The sequence below is a fragment of the Olea europaea genome, unplaced genomic scaffold (assembly GCF_002742605.1).
Source record: "Olea europaea var. sylvestris unplaced genomic scaffold, O_europaea_v1 scaffold1049, whole genome shotgun sequence".
NCBI lineage: Eukaryota > Viridiplantae > Streptophyta > Magnoliopsida > Lamiales > Oleaceae > Olea > Olea europaea.
In genome coordinates, this window is record NW_019227832.1 from 198,651 (window position 1) to 207,702 (window position 9,052).

At 31.8% G+C, this 9,052-nt stretch overlaps 1 long non-coding RNA gene across 1 annotated transcript; it reads right to left on the reverse strand.

Annotated features, from left to right (window-relative positions):
• Positions 1-4,723: 4,723 nt before the first annotated feature.
• LOC111372927 lies at positions 4,724-5,496 on the reverse strand. Its single transcript, XR_002698847.1, has 5 exons — positions 5,482-5,496; positions 5,267-5,333; positions 5,079-5,118; positions 4,884-4,979; positions 4,724-4,791 (listed from the first exon to the last, which is right to left on the reverse strand). It is a non-coding gene; the product is annotated as an uncharacterized LOC111372927 (long non-coding RNA).
• Positions 5,497-9,052: the final 3,556 nt, after the last annotated feature.

Sequence of the window (9,052 nt, forward strand, 5' to 3'; positions counted from 1 at the left end):
TTTAGAGAAATCGTGATTACAAATAAAAATTAAAACATATCTTACACAAATATTTTTCGCTTTATCCACATAACTAATTAATAGATAAATATTTATTGCTATAAAAAAATTTACCTCGGAGCATATATAGTTCTGGACAATCACATGAGATTTGGAGGGATTGGTTGATTTTAAAGATAAATCAATTAAACTATAAGAAAATATATGAAAAGTACTCTAATTAGACATAAGCTTTTTAGTATTAGAAATAAGATTATCTAAACAAAATATTCAAATTATTTTTGGTTTTATGTTAATTGAAGTATCTTTTAATAATGAATAAAGTAAATCAAGATAATATAGTTTTAGTTTGAGTATGATAGGAAATCCTATAATCACAAGTGCTATATCAAGTCTAAAGTTAATTATACAGCTTATTACTAGAACTTTTGATTTAGATTAACTTTATTCATCGGATTTTAGCACTTACCTACTTGTTTTGCTATGTCAATAAGTCAAGAGTTGGCGAAAACCTTTGCTCCATTTTAGAAAGAAACCAGAAGTTATCAATATGTGCTATATCCCTCGACCCTTGCAATTGATAAATACAAGCAAGTTCACTCATCATAGCCTAAATTCCCAGAAAACTCTGAATCGTGAAGGTTTTGTGCTTACATTCATACTGGTAAAAGATACAAAAGCTTTTCTACTATGGAAAATTTAAAGAATAAAGAGCCAATAGCTTTATTCAACCTAACATACTCAACAAAACAAAACATTTATTTTTTAAAATAAAAGAAGACAGTATAAACACCAAAAATTAGCAATCAAAATTCAGCTAGACCATATTAACACAACAAAAGTCCGTAGAAAATAACTTTTTCACCAAAAAATTTTCACAGCAGCAGGAAAACAAATTAACTACAACAAAATAACAAAAATAAAATCTTGTAGACTAAATAATTACCTTGTAATTTGTTTTCCTGAAATTGACTTAAGATTTTGGGACGAAAGATGAAAAATCCAGCTATAAGAAAACTGAAACAAAACTGAAGTTCAGCTAAGAAATGAAAAATTCAGCAAAGAATGACATTTCTTTTGTTCTTTCTTTCTTTTATTCACGTGAAACAACTTTTCAGAACTTTCACTTTCACGTGAATTCTCTTGACTTTGCCATCCATATAAAACAAAAAATTCCAAGCAATAATTGTTTTATAACTCATTTACTATTTCATTTATTTTTCACCAATCAACCAAAAGATTTGTTGTTATTTATAGAATTAAAAAAAACATTAATAGTAATTAATGCATTTAGTCTAATTACTAATTTAATAATTAAAAAAAGAGAGTATATGGCATACTAATTTTATTGTTTGTGATAAAGTTGATATTATTTATTGTTTGTTCAATATAAATTCAGACTATATGGCATACTAATTTTAAAAAGAATATTTTCATTTTATTGTGAATTTGTAGTCCCAACAAGGAAGTGGTATCTAGGGAGGGACTACACATTTGGAAAATTCAAGGTGTCAATTATTGCATTGGTACCGATATGATGAGGAAGAAATCGTAGCAGAAGGGAAGATTGCATCAATCGACCCAAACGCAAAGGTACACCACATGCCATTTGTACAAGATTGTTGGAAGGTTTGGGCTGATGAAGTATATATGGGTCATTTTACCTTATATAGACCTACTGATGAATTTCGAGTTCTTAGTGAAGCCATGGGAAGTACTGTTTTTTGGCCAAAGAGTAGTGTTAGACTCATTTGACGAAGGTATTTCTTGAATTTTTGCTTGTTCAACTGAACAAAGACTTTTAATGTTGTGTGATAAGCTTATTCTGAACATGATTGACACATTATTAATGTTGTGTGTATTTGAGTTTCCTAGCTTTTTATTAATTAATGTACCTAACCTCTATATTCTTTCCTTATTGCAGTTATATGGAGTCGAGCTAAGTTAAGAGAAGAATTTGAAGTTGAGTTCTCTTATGCATGTGCCTTCTTGGACCTCATTTATGTAAGCAGCTTGCTTTGGGATGCCTTATGAACGATGCTTTAGCTTTCCTATTATAATTCCTGTAGTTGACTCATTGTGTATATTCTTGACCTATTTGTTTTTGCTGGTTTTTGGGCTCTCGTTTTTGTATTGGAGTCTTTATTGTGTTTTGAAAAAGTAATTGTACATGTTTTATGTTTATTGTGTATGGATAAAATATTGGTGTTATTGGTGGTTTTTGAGATTTTTGGTTTAAATGTTTTTATGAGATTTTTGTTGATTTTCAGGTTGGTTTAGTCCATATTTCAGAGGAAACTTTGTCAAAAATTTTATAAAAATATATCTCGGTAAAGTAAGTCAGGGTTGTCTTGATGGTGGGTACGACATTTAGTTGGTATCTACCATTGGCGCACGACACGTGTCGGGCCCTTTAGGGTGATTTGGGATGGATCGTGTCAATTGGTATTGCTACTATTAGGGAAGTCTAAACATGCGCAAAAAAAGAGAAAAATGAAAAAAAAAAAAAAAAAAATAAAAAAAAGAAAACCGGGGGTGAACGTTGTGAAAAACAACGACAACGTGCGGCGAGCGTTGCGAAAAACCTTAAGACAACGCGCAATGCACAATGAACGTTGTGAAAAACCTTAAAACAACGCGCAATGCACATTGCGAAAAACCTTAAGACAACGCGCAATGCACGTTACGAAAACCTTCCGCTCTATGACAACACCAAAGCTCGCAACTACGCCTGAACGGTGCAAAAGGTCAATGGCAACGTTTTTCGACCGTTGCAAATGGCAATTTTTGGTATAGTGAAGGATTTTTAATATTATTTAAATAAATATTAATATATGATCTCGCTATTACCAGAGACGGATTTTGGGGGGGGTTGAGCTGTAGCCCCACCCCCAGGCCCAAGAGCTTTTTTTAAGGTATTTTTTTATTTTTTTGGGTAAAAAAATCATTTTTTATGTGTAAAAAAAAATTTTCCCACGTAGTAGCCCAGTTTAAAATTTTATAGTCCGATCGTGGATCCAATTCTGGATCCACCCCTGCCTATTATGATCGTCGACGATTGATCACTGCCCTAGCTCACCAATATTCCTCGATCCGCCACTACACATGGATGTCGAAAATGAAGGTAAATTCTTGTCTGCGTTAATTAGTATTATCTCTAGAAATGCTACTGTATTAGTTACACTTGGGATAAAAATTGGTCATTAGTTGTAAATGTTTTGGTATGTGATGTTTGGCTGCAATTAATGAATTTACAGAGATAGCAAAGAAAGCAATTATTTTTGGTGGTAGTACTTGAAAAAACTTAGTTGGGCACTCTGGCTCTTTTCTATCAAAATTATGCAGAAATTTTATTTAGAATATCATGGAGATTACAATATTACTTTACTTAACTTTGCCTGTCTTATTATGGTCACAACATAGTTGTTATTCTAGTTCAGTTAGTCTTATTCCAGTTAAGTTAAATGGTCACTGCACAGTTTTTTTGCCTGTTTCATTAGTCTCGTTCCAGTTCAGTTAAATAGTCACTGCACGATTGGTATGTAGTATTGGAAGTTTGTCACCGGCACTTGCATGGTAGTTGAGCAACTGCAATTATTCACTGACTGGCGGTTGGTAGTTGTAGAGCCGGTCCTGTGATTCTTGGGGCCTGAAGCAAAGCCTAGAAATTAGGCCCCCCGGTGAAATCAACGTAAATGCAAACTTCAACAATGTATTATGCGACCCATTATTAACTTGAAAAACTAACATTAAAACAACAACAAAATATATTATAGCAAAACAATTACAAAATATCTCAAAATATCTAATCTCCAATGATTAACCTAAAAAACAATTACAAAATATCTCAATCATCTTAGAATTATAGTTTCCAATATAGTTACTACGTGCGCCTATACAATTGTTCATCCTACAATAATCAATCATATAAGTCGACTAGGCTGCAATTATATAAGCCAACAAGGCTGCAAACATTTCCAATCTCTAACATAGCTACTTAGGGCAAGCCATTGCTTACCTGAGAAGTAGAATTTTGATGAAAATTTTGGAATTACGCCTTTGAGAATGATCCCTTTTTTTGAACTGGTGGTAAGCTGATCGCAATTCGAAGAAATTTTTGGATTGTGTCAACGATGCTGTAACATAGCAAAAAGAAACATGTAAGGAAATAATAAGTAGTTATAAAACTTAATAAAATAAGTAGTTATACTTTCTTGCACATAATTATAAAGAATATAGTCAAAATAATACTAATAACAGTATCAATATATTCAATAAGTAACACAACAAGAATTTATAAATCGTGAAACACGAAAAACTATAAAAATTCACCCCACCCCACGCCCACTCCCACTCCACAACGCCATAACAAGAAAAACTTAATTATACTTTATTAACTCGAAGATATTGAATGCATTTTACTTTCTGATTACTATCAATTAATGTCCATAACTCGGGTCATGTCCAGAATACTCTCAAATTCATCATCTTTTCACGTTTACATTGAAATCAAAGAATTCCATCAAATCTTTAAGCCATTTTCACCCAAATAGTGAATAGAGGATATGAAGAAGAATGAATTTTATGAGAACCCAGTTAAGTAAACTGTAAACATACATCAGATCAAACCGAAACACATTAAACCGATTTAAGAATTGAAAGTCCATACTTTGTTGCATACAACAGCAGCTAGCAATTAGAACCCTCTACAATTCCATTTCTCTACAACAAAAATAGTTATAGATGCAGAGAGAACAACCTGATTGTCCACTATTGTCGCTTCAGCCACACCTGCACCAACAATTCAAGAAGCATTAATAAAAATATAGTGATTACCAATTTAAGTTAATAAATCAATGATTAAAAATGTATCAAGAAATTACCATTGGTGTCAGCAACTATGTTTCCCAGGTCACCCGCATGGCGAACTTCATCCTCAGGAGCTCCATGTGTCAAACCATTTGGATTAAAATGTGCTCCTATTACACCATCATTAATATTTAATAATATAAAAAAATGCCATTAACTAATTCTTGTGAACAAATATATAATCTCAAACATGAAATTGAGTCTAAAACCTGTTGAGATACACCCATTTGTTGTGTCACCGAACTCATACTACAAAACCCAAAGAAAATGTTAATAAGATTTGCCTTTTTCGAACTTGGTTTTTATTTTTCCTCATGATATAGGAAACAAGAAAACCTAGGCCTTTAGAATATTTAGAATTAATAACACTCATAAATCATAATACTCAGTTACTCACTAGATGAAACCCATGTTTGCCCGTTCCCCGGAGTAAGTCCAGTCACACGAATTCATAGTAGTTGGACCTGAAAATAGAAACATACACGGATGGTATCTAAGCATAAATAAATAACAATTAATCCTAAATTCCTAATCACGATAATCTACGAAGTCCGAACATTTGATTTCTCAAAATAATAATAATAATAATAACAAAAAAAAATGGAAATCAACCTTAAGGGCATCAACTGTGGAGACCGGAGACGGAGTCGTGGTCAGACTGTCGGAGTTGGAGCAATGGAGACGACACAACAGGTGCCAGGTTGAGCAGCGTATACAGTACCCTTATTTGATTTTCAGATTTTGGGTAAATGGATTGTTGATTTGTTGTGGATATTGGATTTGGATTATGGATATATAAGTTGGGTTGAGATTTAAGGATAAATGGATTGTTGGATAATTAGTTTTGGATTGGGCATTTCACATTTGGGCTTGCTAAACTTGTATTTAAAAAAAAAAAAAAAAAAGGGCCAAAATGAGGCCCCCTAAGGTCTTGGGCCTGAGGTGCAGGCCTCATTGGCCTCGGCCCAGGACCGGGCCTGGGTAGTTGGCTGATGGCGGTTAAGTTGGCAGCAGGTGTTGATTTGATGGTGTTTTCAAGGAAAATTAAAAGGGAAGCCTGTCACATACATAATTTTTTTTACAGACCTAGGGTCGACCCCGATATTTTGGGGGCCTTATGCTAATTTCAAATTGGATCCTATATTTTGAATCTCATTGTATAAAGTTTTAGCTTGTTTGATGGAGATTAAGCCCTTATTTGAGCTTCATTTTTCATCAAAATATATTTTTTTAATAGTGATTTGACATCATTTTAACTACACATTTTTCAATGAAATAATATTACACTTAAATCCAAAACTTTTTCGTTTTTTTAATCACACATTCTCTATCGTAGCATTATTACGAAATACTTTTTTTTTTAAAAAAAAAATAGGTCTCAAACAACCCCTAAAATCAAAATTTTAGTAGATTTTGATAGAAGTAGATTATATATGTGGATTTAAAGTTTTAGAACCCATAAAATATATGGTTAAAATTAATTGTTAATTTTGACTTAAATTAAAATCTAAATTTTAATCGATGCCAAACAGGGGCTTAATATAATTATAAAGACAATTATGCCCTAAAATTTGAAGATAAAATTAACAAAATGTGAAATTTCAACCAGCAATACAAATTACGAGTAAAGTTTGGCAAATAGAATTACAATGCAATGGCAAAAGGGTATGTTTATTTGTATGATTATTTTCTCACTGCAACTATTTGAAATAAAATTGAATATACATTTGAGTGATTTGTGTACAAAATTGGAGGATGTGATTGCAAAAGATAGTGTAACAAAATAATGAAAATGGTGATCAAATACAAACGAGCTTCTAATTTTATATTAATTTATAAGAAATTAACTTAAAATAATAAGTATCCGTATGAACAAGGACAGAAAAATATTAAATTCGAAATATTTTCAGCAAACATCTAAAAATATTATTATCATGATATTAAAACAAAACAATATAATAACAACCATGTACTCTGTAATATATATTTTGAAGATAAGAGAGAAAGAAAGAAACCTGTAAGGTTGTAACAATGGTAGTGAAATCAAACAAAATTGCATTAAATCTTCAAAATTTTAATTCAAAGGGAGATAATTTATATTTTATTGGGTTGAAAAAATAATGGTGAATGATTGTCAAAAATGAAATTTGAAAAGACAAAGAGACATTCTCTTTTGTTAAAAAAGAAAAGAAAATGAATGTTTGGAAGATAAAGTGTCAAATTAATTATAAATAGGGAAAATAGTATTTGCAATAAATAAATGTAAGTCATAAGTTTGTTGCCATATATATATTTTAAAGATTTTTGTATTTCAATTTTTATTAGTTTCTTATGTTTGCATACGATAATTCTATTTTCAAAATTTCATAAATATAATTTTCATTTTTCTTCAACCAACCAATTAATTTTACATCTGGGGCTCTCATTAAAGCGGGAGCTTTAGGCGATCACCTACTTCGCCTATACTTAGGACCACCACTAAACAAACTCCTTAGAGAATACACATAGCATGGGGTGGGTGGATTATTTTTTGAATTATTTTACGGGAAAATTATTTAGAAACTTAGATTTAAAGACTAATTTTCAAAAATAAGGAGGATTAATTTTCATTTCACAAATAAGGTGTTAATTAGATTTAATAATTATAATTAATAAAAATTTAATTAAACCTAAACTGCCAGAATGGTCGGCATGAATAATGATTAGGTATTGAAGCTTTGACCAGGAAGTTGGAGAAATCTTTTGCTTTTAGCTCTCTCTCTCTCTCTCCGTGTTTGCCGTTCATTCCACCTCCATTTCATTCCCAAATCCAAACCCTAAATATTTTGGAAAAGCGAATCCATAGCTCCATGTTCCGTGCAGATTTTCTCTACGTGATGTTTATCCAATTTCTTTAGTAAATATATAAATCTCTCAATTTCCTCTGTTAATTTATCATTTCCAACTATTTTCTGTCCAAATTTCGAACAAATATTTCTCTCTCCGACAAGGAAGATGCGTTGTGATGCTTAAAGTATTCCTTATCGTCTTCTATTTGTTCTTTTCTTTGCTCCCTGTTGTCTTCTGGCCATGGGGACCCATCCAACCCTACGCAGTTCAAGTCTTCAATTGTTGAACTATTACGTTGCTTCTAATGGGTTATGGGATCAATTCGTTGGTTCACACCCGTGTTTTCTAGTTTAGGAGACGAATCGGTTAATGATTTTAGAGCCACATATGGTTCTTTGATTAATTCTTTCTATGGTAAGTGCCTCATATTTTCATCCAAACACCGCCTCCGTTGCATCTACTTCCTAGGTTTAATACAGTAAAAGAATTCAGAACATAAAATAGTAAGCTTTGAACCATTTTACACGAGTATTTTCCTACTTACCTCAGGCTCAACAGCATGATCGACGGTTCGATCGATTGTTGCGGCAGAGGCAAATCTCTGTGGCAGAAACTCGTTACAGGCCGAAAGGACCCGATTTAATTTTGCAGCTGTAGATGCTAATGTCGCCAGCGTTTCAAATTATTTTTGCACAATTAAATAACAAGCAAGCACCGTATATATTTTTGCACGTTTGGTTGCCGATGTTGGGAATGGTGATGAGTGACCAAATCTATTTTTATTGTGACTCCCTGTGACTAGATTTGTGTTAACTGTGACCGTATGTCACTTGGCTATATATAGTTACAAATTAGAATAATATGATCACAGACATTCACATAGAAGATAAATTTGTTCATGAACACATAAGGTAACAGTTCATACGTTACAAGTAACAATTCACTGTTAAAGTCACACTTCACTGGTTACAGGTTTGAGTTCACAAATCACAGTCATTTCATATAAGTCACAAATCAATATAAATGGGTCACAGATCAATATCAATAGGTCACATATTGTTTTGTAGAAGTCATAGATCAAATTTATATGTCACGTTTTATGTTACGAGTCACGAGTAACAAATCATATGTTAAAAATAATATTTTATATATCACAATGTACACAGGTTACATGTTGTTGCCCAAAAAAAGAAAAAAAATTCAATTTAATACATTTAATTACAATAATATTTTTTGATTAATTATCTCACAACTAAAATCTTAATAGTATTTGATATTTGAAATTACAAATTTTATTTATTAATTTTGAAATTAATCAATTGCATATTCATCCCACCTGATTAGGTCATAGATT